This window comes from Gracilinanus agilis, chromosome 6 (genome assembly GCF_016433145.1).
Source record: "Gracilinanus agilis isolate LMUSP501 chromosome 6, AgileGrace, whole genome shotgun sequence".
NCBI lineage: Eukaryota > Metazoa > Chordata > Mammalia > Didelphimorphia > Didelphidae > Gracilinanus > Gracilinanus agilis.
In genome coordinates, this window is record NC_058135.1 from 80391716 (window position 1) to 80412084 (window position 20369).

Consider the following 20369-nt stretch of genomic DNA (forward strand, 5'->3'; position numbering starts at 1 on the left):
TATATATATATATATATACATATATATATATACACACACATATACACACATATGTATGTGTATGATTATATATGTACACACACATATATATATTTATCTTCAGATAGCAAACAAGATAGACTTAAAAATAAAATACCTCTAAAATAAAAAAAATTTAAATATATTGCCAGCCTGAATGGCAATGGTGTGACTCATATACAAAAATTAAAAATGTTAAAATTACAACAACCTCTTCATGAGAGATTAACACTTATAAATCCGCCCCAGTGGGGTTATTGGGAAAGCTTGCAAACTAATAGCCAAACAACCTCAAATCAGAACATAAAATGAAAATTGGAGACCTGGTAATTCTCATATTTCATTCATTTATTTTTTATTAAAAATACTGGTCAAAAGAGAGAGATACGTGTTTGTAAGCTTAATAAAATATTGCTATTAAGTGCTCAATTATTTTTCTCAATCTTAATTAAACTCTCCTACCTCTTATAAATGTGTTTATTAAGGGGAGAGATTTTCTAAGTTCTTATAAGCCTAAAATGTATATATAATGAATTCTTTCTTTACAGAGAGAGAGAAAAAAAACCCAGTGCAAATGAAAAATGAGGTAATAAGCCTATTTTATACCATATTTGTATACCTAATTAAAGACTTGTCATACCAAGGGATCCACTGTATATGGAATTTTAAGCACACAGAGAGAGGAAGACCTGTAGATGAATTGCCTTTTTTTTTTCTGGTTTAAGAAATGACTATTTGGAACATTTGGCTAGCAATTCTAATTTTTGTTTTCCCCGGGTCCTTTCTTCTTTGGGTGAGTAACAAATCTTCTGAATGTTGGGGATCTGTAACTTTGTTGGTATGAAAACTCCACTCAATTTATCATTATAAGAAAATTTCTGACATGAGGTCAGAATTAAGTAGGATGAGGAGATTGTGCTGATTCACACATAGGGAATTGATACAGGATTTTTAATGATCCCAGATTGCCCCCTGCCACAAAAGTCCCTCCTTTCAGTAGCAGTTTTCTTCTGGCAAACGCTGATCAAGAAATATCGCCATTTGGGGAGTACTAAAATTATAAATAACCCAAGGAGCATTGAAAAGTACATGACAAGTAGGTTGTGGCATAATTAGACAGGAGACATCAGTAACTACAAAAGGAGGTGGGCTGGTCATGCCATGTAGCAAATGGAGACAGAACCGGGATATAGACCATGTTGTATACTCCTGCACTTCCCTTATACTATCAGCACAAGGCAGGTCTCTGTTATGTTGGCTAGATTCTCTAGGGAAGGTTTATGGGAAAATTTGGACATATATTACATGGAATAAAAAGGTATAGAAGGAGTGCAATCTATAATCAATAGGTTATAGGCTCCTGGAGGGCAAGAACTGTTTGATTTTTGACTTTGTATCCCCCAAACCTTGCCAAATGTCTGGAAAATAAAAGGCACTTACTAATTGCTTACTGATTTATCTATTGCCCTGTTAGTTGGGGATTAACAGTAATAATGAAATCACAAATCCAGAAAGGTACCAACATGTAAAAGCGATGACCTAGAAAAATGAAGACAATACTTTTAAAATTAATTTTATACTTTACCTTCTGGTTAAATCCTGCATTTTTATATGCATAGATACTACTACTACTACTACTACTACTACTACTACTACTACTACTACTACTACTACTACTACTATCCATGGAAATTTAGAATGCCTTAAGGATAATGTGGCAAGAACCTAATAAATCTAAATTAATATTTACTTTTAAAAGAACTGCATAATAAAACGTGTGCAGTTCTAATATCTCCACAAATGACCTGATGCTGAATGACTGGTCTGTTACTGCAAAAGCTGCTATGTACTTATTCTAGCAGGAAGATCAGTCTGCTCAACTGATTTTTGACGAAGCAAATGTAGAAGGACCAGAAAAAAAGCTCCCACTGTCATTTAAAATTCCTTCAATTTGGTATTAAGGGAAAACACATATCCAAAAGACCTGGTGTTTTTTTTTTTTATAGCCAAAGTGAATTTTAAAATAAAAAAAACTCTACATATGAACACTTATTAGGAATAAGCAATGGCTTTGTGCTTCTCTCATCTATCCAAATCCTAGACAATACTTCAGCTGATTTTCCGTATGGAAAAAGTCCCATTTTATTTTCTGCTTAAAATGATAGTTAATAGCTGTTGAACTACATGAGTGATTTCTAGTTTATTGGGAGATTCTTTACTCCCATTTTAAATGACTTTTTATGTAACAAACAATCCCAGGTTTATTCAAACTGACACAAACCATAGCAAGGAGCATTTTCTACCTCACACCCCCTTCTGCTGCTTGATGACAGATAAGCACATTTGATTGTCATATTTACATGTTACTAAGGCAGTGAAACTACTGTTGAAAAAAATATAATGCAAACCTCAGGCTAAAAGCGTAATGCAAAATGTATTTCTGCTTTAACTTCTTCACATAGCATATGAGCACCGAGATTGGGCTGAGATAATCTAGAAGTCTCAGAGCTCTGCGCAAAATGTAATTCTGGGCTGCTATTAGTGTTATTACTAGGCAGTGCCCTTGAAGTTGGATGCCTGGTTCGTGTAGTTTAAGTATATGCCTGGTAATAGAAAGGGGGTTGCACTAGAAGACATCTCCTGGGGACCCTTCCAGGTCTCTGGTTCTGTGATTTAGATGGGATTTTATAATCAGTCAAAGCCCTCCCATGTGCTACCCCTCCTCCATCTCTTTCTATAATTAAAAAAAACATTGACAATAACATAAACCTCCTTGATGCATAATAATCAAGGCTCTAATTTGCCCCCTATGAATTAAATTTTTAAAGTGACAAAACATAATTATAACATCTTAGGCATCTGAAACATTGGCGTTCTAATTAAACATTTTGATTTCTCTTCACATGTATAAAAAATATCACAGTTGTTGGTATTAGCCTCTTTAGACATCGTGACATATTCAATCCAATGTAACAGAGCGTTCGTAATGGCCAAGAAAGTATTTGAATGCGAGGAGACTTTTTAAAAAATATTTTCAGTACATGGAGATGCCTTCAAGTACATCTGTCAGAAAAGTGACAGTTCCATGGATCAATGCTGACAAGATGCATGTTATTATAGCATTAAGTGTTTCTAAACTGCAGGGAGTCCTACCAACTGTCCCATTTAGTGATTGAAGATATACATGATGTCTGCAGAGCGGTGTATGGTTTTATAACCTAAAGAAATGAAGAAACATCCAGGAGTCTTTCCCCTTTCCATCTAATTTTCCACTCTCCCAGTGGGAGAAAAAAGAGGATGTAGTATGCCCCCCCCCACCCCAACTCCAGAATTTCTATTCCATAGAAGTGAGTGGGTGAGACCTCCAAGTCATTTCTACCCTCCATCACCTTCTTTATCTGGCTGGGTTGCTGAACTATGAGTTCCAGCTCTGAGGATGCAGGGTTATAAGGTGGATCCAACACTAGATGTCAGAAGTAATTGGATTCAGAGTCATCTTCCAACACCAACTATGCTATCCTTACCAAGTCAGTCTCTGAACCTCAGTGTTTCCATCTGTGAAATGGGAATAATAAGAGCACCGACTCCACAAAATTATTCATGTAAAAGAGGTAACATGGTTACAAAATGGAAAGTGAGTTAGGTTTGGAGTCAGAAGACCTGGATTGTTATCTGAACAACACCACAGGCTATCTCTGTTACTTGGGTAAGTCACTTATCCCTTTTATATCTCAACTTTTTTTAATAGTAAAATGAAGGAGTTGGACTAAATGGCTTCTAATTTCCATTCTAGCTTCCAATCTGTGATTAAATAAAGAGGATGGTATTTATTAGGCACTCTGCAAACATGGAAGTGTTACATTTTGTCATTTCTTCTCAGGTTTTTTCAGTGGGGTTCAGACCTGGAACAAGTCACTCTACTACAGCAATTTCTTTATATTCAATGTTTTTAGCAACTACTGTACAAGTGGATAAAAATAACTGCCTTTCATAATACAATAAAAATATTAGCACATGTCTTTGATAGGTTGCCTTAAAGAATCCTCATTATATCTCCAGTAGCAGAAAGAATCCTCACAGTGATAATATTCCAGCTATTTTGATGTCATAGGATTGTGATCTCCTCTCCTATGCCTTCTTTCTTTGAAAACATGCATTCTATGCACTTGTTTTTAATTGTTGTGCTTGATGATGGTTGTGGTGTTGTTGGTTGTTGTTATGGTTATTTTTCTCAATTTTATCAAGTATTCTTCGATGAGATTGCAATCGTAAATAGGTCATTAATCATTAATTCATCTCAATATTCTCCTGTATTTCAATGAGATTCAGTGATAATGGCCAGGGGATTGAGTTTAAGTGAGTTGCCCAGGGTCACCCAGCTAGGAAGTGTGTGAGGGCACATTTGAACCGAGTTCTCCCAGCGTCAGGCTTGGCACTTTATCCGTTGTGCTACCTACCTGCCCCTATTCATTTACGCTTAATGTTTTCAGACTCTTGTACACAGGGATAAAATAATTGCTTTTCAGAGTAGGTTGAAAAGGAGCTATTTGAATGTAAGCTCATCTTCTACAGGCTCACTTCAAGGATCTTATTATGATTATTATGCTACATCACCAATTAGACACAGAACCCATATTTTTATGAAATGAGTCAGGTTCACAGTCCATTCTTACAAATTAGTTCTCTGGGAAAATGAAAGCCATTGGTTTTATTGAGAAAAAAATGTCAGAATATTGACCGAACGTCTGCGGTTATCCTCATCATTAGTGAGGGTTCTTTAAAAAATGGAACCCTAAAATCATAATGAAGACTAATAAACATAATTTAAAACTTTATCAGTCATTGTGATTATGATGTAAAATAACAATTTCCATTTAAAGAAAAAAGCAGCATTTTAATATACTTCCAGGTTATTCAAAATATAGAAATATCATTCTGCTGCAGCATGGCATATAAGATTAATGATCATCATCACTGCTATGAAGGATTTATTAATAGGTAGCCTTCACCTAGTGATATTTTCATTTGAGCGGATTTCACAAAAAAAATACTTATAAGAAAAGCAAATAAGTATAAAGCTGGGACCAAAGAACTTAAAGTAAATATAGACTCTATACAATGCTGAATGAATTAAGGTTTATTATCTTCGTGGCTGACACATGTCGTTTTGGGATATCATCAAATTATTGTGCTAGAACGAGACCAGTCCAAATGCTCTGCGCATGGCTCCCATGTGCATTTCTGGGTCCTCTCACCGGTATGTCAATCGCCCCACTGAGACTATCCCACCTTTTTTTCAAGATATCATCTCCCCTGGAAGGCTCTACCTCATCTGACCAAGAGCAAGAAGATTGTGCCTTCCTCTGAAATCCTACAGTGACCTATTTTCCATATGACTTATTGGAATATCTGGTCACATATTTGAACTTGGGTGGGGACTTAACATATCTAGTCAAATGCTCTTTTTTATAAATTGGAAAAATGAATGTTTAAGATGTGAAGAGACTTGCTCACGGTCACAAAGGGAATAGGTAATAGAATTCCAATTCACACGCAGTTTCTCCACTCCCCAAACTACTGCTCCTTCTAATGCCTCCTGGTAGTTGATGTACATTTTCATTGACCGGTCCTCTCTCCCAACCTGTTTGCTAGGGAACTTTGAGATCAGAGATTGTGTCTTTTCCTCCTATGTATCCCCAAGACCTCGTATATTATCCTGAGTAGGATAAATGTGCAACATTCATTGAGTGAAAATAGAGGTAGTAATAATGGACAGAAAGTTGCAATCTGGAGTAAGGAAGACTTTTATTCAAATCATACTTCAGACACTTGCTAGCTGTGTGGTCCTGGACAACTCTCTTGCCCCAGTTTTCTTATCTGTAAAATGTGGGGACTACGCATGGTGACTTATTCCACTAACTCTAAGTTTATGATTCAATGGTAATGATTATAATAAACATGTAGTAATTGTCCTCTACAAGCATAGAATTTTAGAGCTCTAAGAGACCTTAGAGATGATTCTGGAGCTAGGAACTTCATTAAAAATACAGTGTGATAAATATATTTCAAAATAATTTGTTTCCTTTGTAGCTATGTATTTTCCTTTAAGATTAAAAAGTGCTTGGTTTGTTGGAAAATATTGTTAAAATATACTGAGAAAGAGACTATAGTCTTCACATTGCCAAAGAGATCCAGGGCACACAAACAAGGTTAAGAATCCCCAAAATAGTTGCACATTCCCCTCTGCCCACCCAAGCCAATTCTATTACTGCAAAAATGGCATCAAAAGATCAGGAAGGCTCCATAAAATGCTATATGTATAAATGATACTATTTTGGCTAAGCCCTCTTAACCAGTAAATCTCACCACTTACTGACTCAGTTTATTGAGGGTTTTTATTACACATAGTATGCATGGTTCTGGTCTGCACGAGAAAATATGAAAGGCAATGGAGACCAAGCAAAATCCAAAACAAGCATAGCAGGGTAAATATATCATAGTATTATGGCTCCAGAGAGGGAGGGGGCTTTGGCCATGTCAGTCACCTACTCAATAGACTCCAAAAGTTTCCTCTTGCCTCTTGGACAAAATACAAACTTCTCTGTTCCAGTTTTAAAAGGTCTTCAAACCCTGGCACCAATCTATCTTTCCTGTCACATTGTAATGAGCAAAAGATGAAAGGCCTAAAGAAACAAAGGTTTGATCTTCGGAACGTATTGATTTATTAAGCAATGCGTCCATCTGCCTAACAAATTGGATCCAGGTTCCTTCCTCAATTTAGGGTTGGACCCCTGAATTCAGGATGAGACAATCTTATACATTAAAAACAATTTGTCAAATAAGATCGATTTATTAAAAGGAAATAATAGAACATTAGCCATTTTCTCTGGCTGTCCTCCATGCCTGGAATGTTGTCCCTCTTCTGTCCAGCCTGCTGATCTCTCTGGTTTCCTTAAAATCCCAATTAAAATCCCATCTTCTACAGGAAGTCTTCTCAGACCTCTCTTAATTACAGGACTTTTTCTCTTTTAATTATTTCCCATTTGTTCTGTATATGAGACACATTGTATATATGTGTTTGCATGTTGTCTCTCTTGTTAAATTTAAGGGAAAAGGCTCTCTTTTGCCACTCTGTATCTCCAGAAGCAGTGCATGGCACATAGTAGGGACTTGATCTTATTTATGATCATAAAAATGATTATCGATTGATGAAACCAACCTCTTAATTTTTTCCAGTGAGGGAAGAAATGTCCTAGGAAAACTAAGGCATTTGTCCAGGTTCACAAGAGTAAAAAGAGAAAAAGGTCCACACAGCTGTCTCTTTTTTTTTCTTTCCTTTTTTATTCATAATCACTGTCCAAGTAGTCCCTATGCTACATTTAACAGAGGACTCCAATGTAAAAATTATCCTTTGCCACTGAGAACTTAAAATTGCACTGCTAAGTAAAACTTATGGATGCGGTTATGATAACTTACTGGAAATCTCACAATAATTTATGTTGAAAAGTAAGAATATGACTTTGACTGGGGAACTGAAGCAAATGGGGAATTAAAGCAAAGCCGGTTATCATATTGGCAACAGAAATGATTTTGTCCTATACTCATTGGACATCTTACAGAACTGAGAATCTATCATATTTTGTAAACAATTCAGAAAGCAATACTGTACTTCTAGATACTTGTCATGTCACCAGGAGATTTCTATCTCAACAATAAATATTGCAATGTGCTTCGCCAAGAGAGTGAGTACCGTCAGGAGTGAAGGTTAGCTATAAAAATAAACAATACTAATCATAACACACCATCCTCTGAAAAGGAGAGCTTATTATTCTGCCTACCTTTGAACAACTCACATTCCAAGATGCAATGAATAATTTTGCTTTACAAGAGTTGTCATATTAAAGAGAGATTTAAAATGCCCCAATTTCCTTGCAACAGATGGAAAAGAAAACAATAAAAAAAAACCCACCTCTCAGAACATACTTGTCTAACATAAGGTTTCTCTGAAATGAGATATTTTCACCCTTGGAAAATCTGTGGATTTGGTTAACATCGCTATCTAATCTTGTCCTGAATATTCAACAAAAGCTAATACCACCAAAGTCAATTTGATTCTGACCACATTGCAGATTCTTACATCTATTACTGCCTGTTTTATATGCTCTCTTTAAACTTTCCCATGTAATATGACCTGACCTCATTGTAAAGTTGTTTTAATATTCTTATTTTACTTTAAAGGGAGGACCAATTATTCAAACATTGACCTAAAAGACCATTGCCAAATAGATCTTAAGAGTTTATTTTATTCTTTCCACCCCATTGTTTTCTAGTCATAGAAGTGACATTGAGTTCTTGTTCATAGAGAAATATAAGAAAAGGGAAAATTTGTGTTCATCTTATTTTTTAAAATCTTAATGAATAATAACACAAAAAATCAATACTTGCCAAATGAAAAAGCCTATACATGTACTGGGAATAATTATTTTAAATATATTGTTTCTAAAAAAGAATATAAATATTGGGAAATTATAGCAGAAAATCTTCATGCAATTATTATTACTTCAATGCAAATAACTTAATTCTAAAATTACAAACATTATTTTGCAGTGTTCCATAAGTATAAATTTTGTGATATTATTATGAATAGACTTTCTATTGAGAAGATTCTAAGAATAATATATTTATATAAATGGTTTAATAATAAATTTTCACTAATGTAAAGTAATGATGTATTGAAGGGTACAAATTGCATTTTTCAGACAAAGTAATGTTTTGGTTAAAGGATCAACTAAGACCGTGTAATTTGCTTTTTTAAAAAACAAACTTATTAGAAATATTCATCTCCTCAATGGCAGAAAAAGTGAATATTCTGAAAAAAGAACTACCCGCCATACAATCCAAAAATGATATCATATGTGGAGAAATATTTCAGTTTGTTTGAATTTTGCTCTTTCATTTGATTGGTCAAATGTGAAATACTGGATTTTTACTGCATCAAATTTAGTAAAGCCCGTGTTTTTCTTCAACTCAGAAATAAAGTAGATACTGAATGTAATTGATATGAAAGAAAAAAGACTCCCAGATCACAAGAGCGTTGCTAGAGTTAAGCATCTGAACTCTGAGTACTTTAATCTCAAGTCTTGTACAAGTAGCCATCAAAAGCAGTGTGTTTTGAGAGTGGCAGCAAGTTATAAAAGCAAAAACAAAGTCACACATTTTGCACTTATTTTCATTAAATGTTCACATTTCTAAATAAAGTGGATATGATATGGAGAAGCATGTTTCTGATGCAGTAAACAGGAGTATAATTTGGGAGCTAATATTTTTGATTCTGCCCAAAGATTTACAAGATTCAAATATTTACAAATCTTGTTTCCTGCTGCCCCTTATATTATAGATTTTTCTCTTTCTACTTCTGCCCTATTCTATTGCCATCCTGGGAAAGGAGGATGGGAGACTGGAAATAGAGATATTGTGCTTAACAATTTACTCATCTTCCAAATGACTTTCTTCTTGCCCCAACTCAACTTGTTTCCACCAACTACCCATTTGTGTTAGAAATCAGAATGTCAAGTAATGAGACTTTCTTGCATACCATAGTGCAGATGTTCTGAGGCACTCGATGGTATCATTTCCGAGTTCTGAGGTCCTAGGGATGGTGAGGTGGCCTTGATTCTCAGGATCACTTTTATCTACCTTCACTGTTCTGAGATCACCTGAGACATGGTATCTCTGATTTGACAATAAGAATAGCTAATAATCGTGAAAAAAAAGTTCTTTCTTATATGATAATAAAATAAATGATAATATGACCATCTTATATGATAATATAATAAATCTTTAAAAAGTTACATTTTTAAAAAAATACTCAGGAGGGGCAGCTGGGTAGTTCAGTGGATTGAGAGCCAGGCCTAGAGACGGGAGGTCCTAGGTTCAAATCTGGTCTCAGACACTTCCAAGCTGTGTGACCCTGGGCAAGTCACTTGACCCCCATTGCCCACCCTTACCACTCTTCCACCTATAAGTCAATACACAGAAGTTAAGGGTTTAAAAAAATTAAAAAAAGAATACTCGGGGGCAAGTAGGTGGCTCAGTAGATTGAGACCCAGGTCTAGAAACGGGAGGTCCTGGAGACACTTCCTAATTGTGTGTCCTGGGACATTTTGGAACCAATATACAGTACTGGTTCTAAGATGGAAAGCGAGGGTTAAAAAAATACTGGTAGCCGGGGCTTTCATTTGGGTATGTGGACAATTCACAAAAACAGTGTCCTTTTTGTACAAAGTGACTTAAAATATTTTGAATTGTCACAATGTTTATAAGAAATCCTTATAGAGCTGGTCTCTGTTGCTCCTTCCACTCGCCTACCCTTTTGTATTCTATTTCTAGGGACTTCCTCAATCTCAGACCTACTTCACACTCAAGATTTCCACTCAAGAATCATATAATAAGATTTAGAGATGAAAGGGACTCTGGAATTCATCTCATTCAACCCTCTCACCTTACAGAGGAGGGAAATGATGCCAAGAGATATTGAATGATTTCTCCAAGGTCAGGATCATAGGCATGAGCAAAGAACATAGCCTGGATGTGGACAGCATCCCTTCCTCTTGTGAACTAGACTATTGCTAGGATTCAAATCCAGGCTCTCTTACTCCAAACCTAGCACATCTTCTCTTACTCCATCCTAGGGCTGGTTCTTTTGCTTTCCTCTCATATGACTGCTGATTCTTTCCTTTTCATAGTTTCACAATTATAGGATTGATGGTCACACACAGGTTTACAATTTAAGAGAAAAACAGATCTCACTGCAACAATAACCTGTGCAAAATGATGCCATCCTGGCTGAAATCATCAACCAGGAGAAAAAAAATCCACAAATTTTGGCAGAAGAAAAGTATTTGCTTGAGGTTCACTTTAGAAAAAAAAAGACTTTTTAATGGCACTTTGACTAAAATACATTTTTTAAAATGCAGCTCAGATTCCTAAACTGATCCTTTCTTTATACTTTTCATTTTACATGAGCCCTTTGTCAAAAGAAACATAGGTATGCACTCCTTAAAATTGCCAGTGCTAAATACAGTCCACTTTCTGGAATTTGAATAGGATAAGTGCAAACTCTGGCGGTCTTTTTGTCCTCATCTTTCTGTAAGGGTCTCACATCTGTCTTCTAATGGAAAGCACTTTTTTTTACCCACAATTACTATGATTTGCTCAACTACAATCTACCATACTTCAGCCTACACTGCAGCCTAAAAGAATAAAGATATTTATGAACATTTAAAAACTAGCAATAATTAACTCAGCTATGTTACAAGGACCATTGTCAGAGAGGAATGTAAATTGGATGCTTGCTTTATTCCAACTTATACTGGTTGAATGGCTCAGCTGACAGAACTACTGGACACTCATAAGTGATAGGCATTCCCATGCTTGAATCAGCCACTATACCAGGATAGGAATACTCTAATTATGAGACATAGTTGGAAGAAGAGGGATCCCACTTTAGAGAATTTTTTAAAAAACTAAGGAATCTATGATGATTCTTCAAATGCTACTTTCTAAGAAATCATCTTTGTTGGAAATCTTTCTAAAATGCATTAAACACGTCTACACCTTCTGAAACAAAGGGCACAACAAATTTCACTTTTGGGGCTAACAGTTCTCATTATGAATAAACATTACTATACCAGACTGCAATGTAGCAATTCCCTCGGGTCACACAGAGAGATACCTAGAGTTGTTTGCTTTCTGCTAGATGGCCACTGACTGTTGTTCTCTGTCTTCTTTAGTATGCTTTACATGGTTTTGACTAGATCACAGTGATTCATATATTATTTGGATGACTTATTTAATGCATTCTTAAATGACCAACCCAGCCATACATCCCATACCAAGTCTATTGCTGTTGTAAAAGAATATGTACCATGTTGGAACATTTATTTTGTGTCACCATTGGGTAATGTATGTGCTTCTATGTAAGGTTAGAAGCTGGGAAGTAGCTCATCCTCCCAAGGGGGTATTGTGGAGCTACCCTAAAGGTCTATAGATTAAGATTTTCTAAAGCAATTTTAGGCAAAGATATTGCCAGTAACCTGGAAAGGGAAAGCAGATCTCCCAGAGAAAATACTGTGAGAACCATCATGACTCCAAATGGACTAAAAAGACGATAGTGATAGAAGATATCCCCAGAAATCAGACATTACATCATGAGACTCTGAGTGAGCCTTTGGATATAATGACCTGAACTGCAGGGGATGAATCCTCCATTCACTTCTGTCCTCCCTCTGCAATATTTTATTTTGACTAGAAAAGGGGAGTGCCCCCTGGTGGCTCCTTGTCAATGTGTCTATCAATCATTTTTGATATGTTGGGAAACATCTAAGTGTGGTTTGGACCTTCCACAAAATGTACGGTGTCTTTGAGCCCTTATGTATCCTGGTGAGACAATCCTGAAATGTATGGTTAAAAAAATGGAATAATTCACCAGGGAAACTAACATGTCTCCCAATGAATTAGAGGAAGTATTGTGAGAATTTAACACTAGTCTGTGCCCCTTTTCTTTCTCTTGGTATCTTAACATTAGCCTTGGATTTTAAAGGAAAAGTTTCATAATGAGTTTGAAAATAGCCCATTCTCTGAACCCCATCTTTGATTTAATTAAGAACAAAGGCTCATGCCTATCTATCAACAAACTACTTAAGAGCAGGTGGATGACTCATGTGCCCTCTGGGGGGGCACCAGAAGTCTTGTGGCTCTTTCTTGCCTAGAAGATGCTGAATCTTGGCATCTGGAAGACCTGCCTCTGATCTGGACTGAGGTCAGAGTCTGCCCTATCAGAAGGACTCAGGAAAGTGACACCACAAGGAGCATAAAGTTGGACAGGGGAAAGGAAGTAGTTCTCTTTTGCCTCAGAATCACAGGGAGAGGAAGTGGCTAAGTGAGCACTGGTACGCCCATAGTGTAGCTGGATAGGAGAATACCAGAACTGGAGACGGTTGGTTAGGGGAGCCCTGAGGTGCACCCATTCCATCAGGCTCCAAGCTACCTGGAGTTCCTCACCATGCCTGTGATCTGATTGAGAATCTGGTACAAGCGGCTGGAGGAGGAGGCTTGCAAGGGGAACAGTCGGTCACTTTTGGCTGATGCCTTTTCTTTCTCTAACTCCTTTTCATTATTTAATAAATACATACAAATTAAGATACAGTCTCCAGAGAATTTTAATCTTAACAGAGGGATATCAGCATCCATAATGTATCCCAAAACTGATTTTTTTGATTGTTGGAGACTCCCTAATAAGAAAGAACCCTTTATCTTTTGAGACAAACCACTTTCCTTTCATAGAGCTATAATTATGGGGAAGTTTACCCATCCACTATGCCAAACACTGCCTCTCTGAAACTTCTAATAATCCTATCTCTAGCTCAGCTAATTTCCTATCCACATGACAGACTTTCAATTACATGAAGACAGAGCTCCTGATTTTACCCCATCTTTTCTTCTCTAGGTTAAAGATTCTCTTTTCCTGCAGCTCTTAACGATTCCATCAGTCTTGAGCTCTCACCCCTCTGGTCAGCCTCCTTAGCACACTGTAATAGACGTAGCATTTTCTAGCATCATCATTCCCGATTCCTTGACTTCTTCCTCCTTTGCAACCTGCTTTGTCCCAGTTTTCCTGAGACATCTTTCTAGATTTGGGGCATAAAAGATTCTAGCTGCATGTAGCTTTTCACACTCGGAGGTTGTCTGAAACAATGGGAGGCTTCTGAAACCATAAGAATCACCAATCCTATGCTGATAACATATTGACCAGACAGTATGCCCAGATGAAGATAAGTAGAGCCAAGATAAGAGGAGCTAAGTTCTACTGCATCATTGTTCTGTATCTTTGCTGTATTGAAATCAAGTAAATGGCTTTCCCCCCCCCAATAACTCACAAGTATCTCATTTTATCTCAATATCAAATCTGAACTAAGAAAGTACTAGAGTTAGAACCATGCCTTCAACACATGCTCTTCACCAGGGTGATGCTGAGCTAGAATACAGATCCAAGAAGTGTATGTGGGTGGGATCACAAGTCTAGCCGTAACAGTGTACGTCCTTGAGGCATGCCACTAGACACCTTCCTTCCAAGGTGATACTGAAATACTAACTTTTGGTCCTGAAATCTTTTCCATCAGTTAGTACCAAACATACTTATATTGTCATGTGGCACACATCTTTCACACACACACAAACACGCACATACACACACACACACACACAAAGTTGTGAAATGCCTTGAAGAAACCAGCTAAATCTAATTATCTAAAGCATTCTCTTGGTTTATCAATTTAGGGGTAACCTTGTCAAAAGAGAAAAATGGGGTTAGTCACGGGATTATAAATTTAGAGTTGGACAGGCGCAGGTATCTACCTAGCCCTCTTATTTTATAAAGGCAATGAGCCCCTCAATTATCAAATGAATTAGCCAAGGTCACGAGTCATGAGTTTCAGAGCTGGGATTTGTATCCAGGTGCACTGATATCAAATAAAACATGTTATTTACATGAGCCTAGCATGTCTTGTTCTTATGGTCAATGTATTTTCAATAGCGTTTTATAACCAATTTTTTTACATTTTTCTTGATTTTTACTATATTTTGAATAATTATCAATCTGCCAGTTCTTCATTCTTTCAGTGTTATGGTATTCTCTCTACCTTGCATATCCTAATTCACTAATAATTTTTTTAAAACCCTTACCTCCTGTTTTGGAGCCAATATTGGCTCCAAGACAAAAGAGTGGTAAGGGCTAGGCAACTGGAGTCAAGTGACTTGCCTAGGGTCACATAGCTGGGAAGTGTCTGAGGCCAAATTTGAACCTAGGACCTCCTGTCTCTAGGCCTGGCTCTCAATCCACTGAGCTACCCAGCTGCCCCCATGGAAATACTTTTAAAGACAAGGAATTATTGTTGTTGTTGTCATTATTATTATTATTATTATTATTATTATTATTATTATTAGTTTTTCCTTGTATTTCCAGTGTTTAGAATAATTTCAAGCACACAGTTGGTGCTAAATAAACACTTGTAGAATGACCAGTCCATGAAGCCAGCATACTTCCCCTCCTCAGTTAAATCATGCTTTGTACAAATTTTTTGCACAAACATGAAGAAAGACCAAGCACACACTTAGACCGGTTCTACCCATACAGGAACAAAAACATTTCAAACGTGAATTACTTTTTGTTTTGGCTAAATGGATTCATCAACTTCCACCTATCCGCTCTCTATCTGCAGGTCATCTCAGCTCAGATTACCCACTGAAGATGAGCTACATTTGGTCAGTTCAACCAAAAGTAATGGTCAAATAAAGCGATTATGCAAGGTTTTTGCTGCCATGCAAGCAAAATGCAGCCTCAGTGACCTTGAGCATGATTTTTGTTGAATGCATCAGTGCTTCTGTTGTGGCAGAGAAAATGTTTCAAATGCTCAGGCTAAAATTCTGGAATTCAATAAAAATGTATTAAGCACAGATGATACCAGCCAGATCTTGTTCTAAATGTTAAGGGTACAAAGAAAAAAGCAAGAATCCTTGCCCTCAAGGTGCATACATCCTACTTGTAAGAGATAAAGGATGCATACCAATAAGTAAGTACAAGGTAACTTAAAGAAAAGAATCTTAACAAGTGAGAGGAGGAGGCAAGACTTCACCCAGGCAGGGGCCTCTGAACTGAGCCCTGAAGGAAGACAAGAATCCTGAGTGGCAGAGATGAGAAGGAGATACATTCTAAACAGGAGGGAAGAGAGGCAGGCGACAAAATGTGGCACAAGTTCTGAACTATAATCATAGCTGTGATATTGACTTTTTGATGTTCTGAAAATCTGTTTTGTTATCTGACATGTATATACATACCTATCGCATAGATATGCATGCACACTTATAAGTATAGTGATGCATTGCAAAGAATGCACTCATCTCCAAGTCAGGAAGATCTGATGTCAAGTCCTGCCTCTGACATATATTGTCCATGTGGTCTTGGGCAAACTATTGACCCTCACTATTCTTCGTGCCACTTTTTTTTAAATCCTTACCTTCTTTCTTAGAATTGATAGAAACCATTGATTCCTAGGGAGAATATTGGTAAAGGCTAGACGATTTGGTGTAAGTGACTTGTCTAAGGTCATATAGCTAGGAAATATCTGTGGCCACATTTGAATCCCAGACTTCTCCTCTTCAGGCCTGGCTCTCTATCCACTGAGCCATCTAGCTGCCCCAATGTCATGCAACTTTTGAAGAATATAAGTCTTGAAGTAGTTTCTAATCTTCATTGATAGAGGTAATTATTTTGTTTACTATGAGATAGACAGAAAGACAGAACAACATAGATTGATAGATAGATAAATAGATAGATAGATTAGATAGATAGATGGATAGAGATAGATAAAGATAGGTGGTTATATAAATAGATGGATGGATAGATAGGTAGGTAGGTAGATAGAGAATAATAGAGATAGATAAATAAATAGCTAGATGGATAGATGGATAATTAGAGATAGATAGATAGATATAGATGGATAGTGTAGTGTATTATAGAGATTGCTAGAAATAGATAAATGAATAGATAGATGGATAGATGGATAGATAGAGGGATAAATAGATAGGTAGGTAGATAGGTAGATGGATAGATAGATAGACAGATAGACAGATGGATGGACAGAGATAGATAGATGGATAGATAGAGATAGATAAAGATAGATGGATAGATAAATAGATGGATGGATAGATAGGTAGGTAGGTATGTAGAGAACAATAGAGATAGATAAATGAATAAATAGATAGATGGATAGCTAGAGATAGATAGAGATAGATAAAGATAGATGGATAGAGATCGATAGAAATAGATAAATGAATAGATAGATGGATAGATAGAGATAGAGGGATAAATAGGTAGGTAGATAAGTAGATAGACAGATAGATAGATAGATAGACAGCAACAGATCAATGATAAACTGGATCACTATAAATAGATAAACAGGTAATAAATAGAGTAGATATAATATTTATTAAATACTTAACATGCTAGTCATTTTATAGTAGCAGAGATCTACAAATACAAGTAAGGAAGATGGTACTTGCCCTCAAGGGATTTGGAATTTATAATCCAACATATAAAGGTGAGCTGGAAAAATCTGATTCTATGTGTGTGAGTGTATGCACAGAAGACCATGATGCAAGAAAACAAAAAGCTCACCAATCAGAATCAAGGGACTCAGATAGAATGTCCAACTTACCATCGGGGATGTGGTAGATGTTCTGGCATGAGAAAAGAAAGTAGGATATGGAGAGGGATGAAACATGGTATACTAATGTGAATTCCAGTCCCCCACCCCACCACCACCAAAAAAAAGAAAGCAAAAATCTTATATAACAGTGTTAAGGGATGCAGAGATGGAGCCCAGGTTACCTGTGGGAAAGAAGTAGAAAAGAGAGAGCTACAGTAGGAAAGGCATGGCATGAGGTGGGCTGATAAGTAACCTATACCAATGAAATCACAAATTCTGACTAAAAAAGAAAAGAAAAAGAATCCATATACACATGTACATGAAGGGAAATAAGACTTTTACCAAAAAATAATAGTGTTAGAATTAATTTGGTTACAAAATCTTAGCTATGACAACTCCAACTTAAAAAGTACCAATCCAAAGACAAAGAAATGAAAATACAGTCAAACTTTGCTTCCATCTGCCAAAATCTCTTCCTTCTTGACTTAGGTGATGACATGACAGAACCATATTGAAAGACTAGTGCTTTTTTTTTTTCTGCAAAGAGTCGCAATGCATCAGTGAATCCACCTGTCCCCAGTACCTCCTATTTTCTAGCATCCCCCACAAGGCATTTTGCCTCCTCTCTGCTGTCCAGATACAATAGGGTGGTAAAAGAAACTCACTGACGGGGAAGGAGAGAAAGGAACCTTTGTTTCCTAAGAAATCTTTCTATTCTGAACAAGGGCCCTTTGGAAGAAATAGCTGCCCTGAAGTCTAAATTTCAGGGAAAGGTCTTCTCAATAACAGCAGGGCTTAGTAAGTCAGGGAGTGGTCAGCCTTTGAACTGTCAAGAAAGAGCAATGAATCCTGCCATAGGTGATAAAGCCCTGGTCAAGAAGATTGCATCCTGGTTTAAATGAAACATGATACTACGCCACAAGAAACCTTTGGTTGCTTGTGAAACAGTGCAGTTATTGATTTACTAGAGGAGGTTACTTGGTTCTTAAATGGGGTTTTAAAATTACCCATGTGTGATGGGATATGCAAACCCTAGTCCAGCAAGCAAGCAGGTAGGTTGTTTTCTATGAAAACAAAATCAAAGGAAAACATAAAATAGATTAAGTGGCCAAGAGTTCCCCCTCATCCCTAAAACTTGTTCCATGGATATATCCCTTGAAATTGGTTTCACAACAGAAGGAAAATGCAAGGGGCTTGGGCACATGGGCAGGAGCCTGGAGAAAAGCACCCACCGAGATGATTATAGGGTGAGGAGAGGCTGAGAGATCTAGATTTAGCTTTAGGAGAAGAAATGGCTGAGAGGTCTGCCATAATGATCTTTAGAAATATGGATTGACATGAAAAAAATGATGCTATAAGCCTTCCCACACCTATTACCTTCCATTTATACTGTGTATCATTTGCATTATGTCCATGCTTATTTGCATTTTATCTCTCTTATTAGAAAGTGAGTTCCTTGAGGGCAAGCCCATGTTTTGCCTTCTTTATTATCCACCTAGATTAGAACAGCCCTTGCCACAAAGAGAGTACTGAAGTCTTATTATTTGGATTGACCCTGGAGTCTTTATGTAGCTGGGGCATTATCTTAAGCACTGGGTATGAGGAATCCAGATTGGCTCTATGCAATTATCTTCTGTTAGTGAGGACTGTGACAGTATAGAAGGAGTTACTGGGGAAAAATAAAGAATTTCTTCCTGGTCTGGACTCTTAACAACTGGAACAATTCCTACCTGATTTGGACTGCTTATAGCCTTTTTTTTTTTTTTTAAAGTGAGATATTAAATGGATGACCTTTCAAAGTTTCTTTCAGCCTTATGTATCCATGATTGCTCTATTTTAACTCTAAAACTCTGGATTGTGAATAAAAAGGATAGGTGGGCGGAGTGGGAGGAGTAGTCAAGGGGGAAGGCAGGAGGGGAGTGAGATCATAGAAAACACATCTATCTCAGTACAGGGATTTAATCTGAAAATAGCCAGGAACCAGGGATAGTTTGATTAATAAGACCAATCTTTCTAATCCTACTTTCCACTTAGAGAGAGGAATAGAATCTTAGAGGTGAAGAGAAACTCAGAGGTCATTCTAGCACACCTCTCTGATATTATAGAAAAAACAAAAACAAAACGGACTCAAAATTGGCATGTTCCTTCCTCCCTCCCTTGGCAACAAAATAAAAAAAAAAATCAAAGTCATACTAAGCAATGTAAGATGATGAACTGACTATAACATTGAACCAAAATCTGACTTGGAGATTTGGAGGAGTGACTTCATTAAGTAATTGGTAAATATTCTCTTAAAGGATCATTGTCTATCTGTTGAGGAGGAACCCAAACATGGCAGATTACAAGTCTAATTGATACATCTTTTATTATTATTGAGTTGCATAGAATAAATTGAAAAGACTTTACAGAATTTCTTCTGGGATCAAACAAAAGCTATTTGGGTGTAGAGTGGAAAGGATACTGAACTAGTGACAAAATCTGCCTCTGAAGAATAGTTTCACCACCTTCAACCTGGGTGACCTTGAAAAAGTCATCTGATTTCTCCAGGTCTCAGTTTGCTCATTTGTGAAAAGAGAGGGTACAATTATATCAAAGGTACTTAAGTCCATGAATTCATTAACATTTTTTGATTGCCACATTTCAATATAATTATTTCCTTTTGAGTAATTCTGTATATTTCATTTCTTGCATTTAAAAACATTAAGAGACTGTGACATATAAAGGTTAAAGACTAGAAATATGTGCTCTCAAATATCCTTTCCAGACTTAAATTCTATGCAACTATGAGTTTCCAATCTGTTCATCGGAAATAGAATCAGACGTGACAGTACTTAAACTATCCGGGTATCCCATTCAGAGTATATTGGACTACTATCTGATTCCTGGAAGTGATGTCTAAGTGTGTAATAATGATCTTTTGTGCATCTCTAGGGTAGTTTACTTGCTTATAAAAAATGGTGGCCAGACCAGGCTAAAGGACAAGAAATATGATAGACCAAAGAACTTTTATCTAACACAACCTTGCCATGGGAAAACCAGGGTGATAAAAATCTACACACACATTAACTCAAGTGGATATGGGTATAC